Consider the following 4,656-nt stretch of genomic DNA (forward strand, 5'->3'; position numbering starts at 1 on the left):
CCCTCCCTCCCTCCCTCCCTCCCTCCTTCCCTCCCTCCTTCCCTCCCCCAAGGGCTTACCTCAGGAGACCTGAGTTGTCAAGGCTCAAAGCCTTAGGGAGGTGAACCCCTCCTAAAATAACAAAGTAGAGTGAGAGGGGACGTGCCTGGGGAGGACAGGAAACTGACAGGGGAGGTGGGCTAGCTGCCAGGAGCTCCCCATTCTCACCTCTGTCCTTAATAGGAGGCTGTATTAGAAGGACTTGATTAAGGAGCCCACATAAAGGTTCCTTAGAACAGGGAATAGAATTGGAAACTTGGAAAAGGAATGCAATGCTCTGGGGTAGAGAAGGGACCAATGCTGAGCTAGGGGAAGATGCAGAAGAGGGAACAGAAAAGGTAAGTGTAAGCTCCATTGCCCTGCCATGAACTCTGGTCTTTCGGTGATGGAAGAGGGAGTCATGTCCTCCTCCTTATTACCTATGTGGGCCTCTCTCATCCTCATCCCCATTGCTAACCCCAACTGCCTGGGTCCTGTCTTGACCTTCCCTTGGCTTCCTAGTCTTTGAAGCTCTACCCAGCAGTTTTCTCTTAGCTCACCTCCTGCCTCCAACCAAGCCCCTTCGTAGCCTTCTCTCCTTTGTCTTGCACCCCAAGCATCCCCCCACTCAATCTCTTCACTGCTCCCAGGATAGCACTACAGATGCATGAGCAGATCAAGAAGGGCGGGGGTTGGTGGCTGTTGCTCGGCTGAGATATTCTTAGCCTGTCTGGGGGCTGGAGCTGGAATCAGCGTTTCCATCTCAACCAGGCAGGTGGCTGCTAGAAGCTGCCTCTGCGGCTGGATCTTCATCCAGGGCAGTGTCCCTTATCTTCTCCCATTCCACTCACTGAGAACAGCCCTTCGGAGAAGCCTACCTTCCCATCCCTGTGTCCTCAGCCAGGAGGCTCCCAGAGAGATGCACAAGCCCCACTTCTAAAGACTTTTAGGGAGAAACGAGGGACCTTGAGAATGGTCCCAATGCATCCCAGAGCAGCACACAGACTTTTTGGTGCCCTCAAGTCCACTTCTGCTCCACAACAGTCCCTGAGGGAATTTGGTCTCTTTCTTATCTTGGTTTACAGGGATCTCTCCTGACATGGGCTGACCTATGATACTGAATATGAGACTCACTGGCCCAGACTTCTCTTTTAGCACAGTGAGCAGCCAGGAAGAACCCTAGGTGATTCCTTCACAAATAGCTCAGAAATTGCCTGTCCTCTTAAAGGAGACAGAGACTCCTGTGTGAGTTTCAGACTCGCTTGGGTCTAGGTTCTAATCCAGTGGTTCTAATCCACCTAGGAGGTGCAACCTCCAGAAATTGTCTTAATTCCTTTGAGATCTATAAAATATCATCGAGGGCTATTGTAAATTTTCATTCTTTTTGTTTGATTGTTTTTTTTAGACAGGGTCTCACTTTGTTATCCCTGGCTGGCCTGGAGCTTAAGTGCACAGACCAGGTGGGCCTCCAACTCACTGAGAGCCACCTGTCTCTGCCTCCTGCACTCCAGGGTCTGAAGTGTGCCTCACACGCCCAGCCATGCTATCTTGTAAAGTTCTGCAATGCATGTGAATTACATGTGCTTGGTGTTCAAAGGTGTTATGTATGTTATATGACCTCCATTTCACAGACCAGAGAAAGTCTGCCGGGCTCACACCACGAGCACGCATTTCTTCACTGTCATTTTTCCCTTATTAGGTCCTTCTCTGTTAAAATGGTGGAAAGGAAGGCTAGAGAGATGGCTCAGTGGTTAAGAGCATTGCCTGTTCTTCCAAAGGTCCTGAGTTCAATTCCCAGCAACCACATGGTGGCTCACAACCATCTGTAATGAGGTCTGGTGCCCTCTTCTGGCCTGCAGGCATACATGTAGACAGAATATTATATACATAATAAATAAATCTTTAAAAAATGGTGGAAAGGAATGCACTATTGTTCTTGTTTTTTGTTTGTTTCTAAAGCCAGATTATATGGCTGTAATTTCCTTTTAGCTAGTGCACTGACAAGCATCACATCTTGGACTTTTCTTGGGAGGTTGTTTGATTTGACTCATGGGGTTATCGACTGTTGACTGTTTGTCTGACCCTAGTAGCCTCGTCTGGTCCCACTGCGGCCCTTTAGCTCTATGAACCAGCACTGTTCTGGGCACTACCCTCACCCTGCCTTCTATTTAGAAGGTGTTCTTCACATCCCACAGCCTCTCCAAAGATCTCCACACGCACTGGAGAACCTGTTCTGCTTTCCGAGGGCTTGGAGCAAGATGTTCTGCAAACTTAGGAAATTCATGTGGATAGCAGACTACTTGAAACACTTGAGTCTATAAAGTATTGGGTACGTAACATACATACACACACACAAACAGGGTCCAGGCTACGAAAGAGGTACAACACGGACCACGGAGACTGAAAACATGGCAGTAAATAGCAGTGCAATGACCAGCACCCTGGGATCATTTGCAGAGACCAGGCTTTAATGACCCACTAATCCTGCCCATCCCCCTCTCCCCTCAACATTACAGCTAATCTAACTCCTGCCTGCCCTACATTCTCACATGCAGGAGTTCCAGCAGACTTTTAAGGAATGTCTAGTTCCCCCACTTGATGCTGGGTCCCCTTCAGGCCACAGTTTTCTTGTCCAGTTCGGCAACCCCCTGCCCGCAGTAACAAAGGCCCTACTCCCTGAGGAAGGTATCAGTGAGTAGCTCCCGTGAAGGGCCCTGATGGGCCTGCTAATTGCTTCGATACCTTGTCTGCATAAAAGTCATTTGTATTTGCCTCTTAATTTGTTCAGCATTAAAGGCAAGTGGGGGATGGGCTTTGAAGCAAGTTGTTAGTTTACATTTTCGTCTTCCAAGTTCCAAAATAGGAAAATTCTTTCCCCACCTCCACCCAAGATAAGGTCTTATCATAAGCCCAAGATAACAGGGTTACTATCACTGTGACCAAAAGCAACTTGGGAGGAAAGGATTTGTTTGGCTAACACTTCTACATCACAGTTCATTATCAAAGGAAATCAGGACAGGAACTCAAACAAGGCAGGAACCTGGAGGAGGCAACCTGCACCTGCACCGTGGAGGGGTGCTGCTTACTGGTTTGTTCCCCATGGCATGCTCAGCTGGGTTTCTTATAGAACCCAGGACTGCCATCCCAGGGTTGGCACCACCCACAATGGCCCGGGCCCTCCCCCATCAAAAACTGATTAAGAAAGTGCCATACAGGCTCACCTACTGCCTTATCTTATGGAGGCATTTCCTCAAGTGAGGTTCCCTCCTCTCAGATGACACAAGTCTGCGTGAAGTTGAGATAAAGCTAGCCAACACGCCACCTCACTTTGCTAAGGACTATTTATTACTTCTTTATTTTTATTTTGAGGTATGAGGATCAATTCCAGGATCTGCCAATGCTAGGCAAACACTCTACCGCTGAGTTCATGACCACGGCTCTCAAGACAGTCTTTCATGCTGACCTCCTTTGCTTGAAAGCATGCCTAACTTTATAAACTGGATGTTTTCATTTGCTTGTTTGTTTGCTTGCTTGCTTTCAAAAGAGGGTTCATCTGTGTAGCTCTGGCTATCCTGGAACTCACTCTGTAGACCAGGCTAGCCTCGAACTCTGTCTCTGGGATCAAAGGCATGCACCACACCACCTGGCTGAATTAAGGTTTTTAATGATACTGCCCAGCAAAACGCCCTGAGGGAGGTGTGCAAAAATATGGCTTTTTAGCTCCTCTTCCAGACTAGAGAAATATCATTTATCTAGGCTAGTTCAAATACAGAACAACTGAAGGAAAAGGCTAGGAGAGAGAGACTGTATTCCACTTGTCTCTCTGGAGGGTACCATTATCCCCTGCTGCCCATTCGGGTCAGCATATCCTGTCCTAATTTGCCTTCAGGAAGTCACTTCTTCCAGATTCTCAACCCATGTGATTTACTTGAGATTAAACCCACCAAAACCCCACAGGTTGAGTCCCGCCAGGTACCAAGCCACCTCCTATGCCCATCTCAATGGTTCCGGGTCCTGTCCAGCATCTATCTGTTTGGAATCTTCACTGGGTCCTAGTGCCCCTTCCTCACACTAAAAGCTTTGGCACAGAAAAGCCATGTACAGAATCAATCTTCCTTCTGGGCCATTGCCAGGTTGCACGCCAGAGGTGGCAGCGTCCTGATCAAGTAAGTAATTTGATGCTTCCCCCTGCATAATACTTCTGAATCCCATGTACCTGCCAGCCAGCCGGCTGTGGTCACAGAATCATTTGTTGTCATTAGGGCTATTAGTACAGAGCCTCTGGGGGCAGGGGATAGGTGGATTTGGGCTTGAAGCCACCCCAGAGTCCTCATCCAAGATTGCTCGTCTGGTTTGCATATGGGGACTATCTGAAAGTTTCCATCAACACAGAGCTACCTAGTTTCAACATGGCCCACAGTTATTTACTTTGATGTGGCTTGTGGACTAGGCTACCATAGGCCAATAATTTCCTATCCAATCTCTGGAAGTCTATGGGTAGGTAGTTAAGGTTGTAGTTTGAATCTTGGTTTTGCTGTTGAGAGGTTTTTGTTTTTGTTTTTTTTTTGATTTTTTGAGACAGGGTTTCTCAGTAGCTTTTTTTGGTTCCTGTCCTGGAACTAGCTCTTCTAGACCAGG

This window comes from Microtus ochrogaster, linkage group LG4, assembly GCF_000317375.1.
Source record: "Microtus ochrogaster isolate Prairie Vole_2 linkage group LG4, MicOch1.0, whole genome shotgun sequence".
Taxonomy (NCBI): domain Eukaryota; kingdom Metazoa; phylum Chordata; class Mammalia; order Rodentia; family Cricetidae; genus Microtus; species Microtus ochrogaster.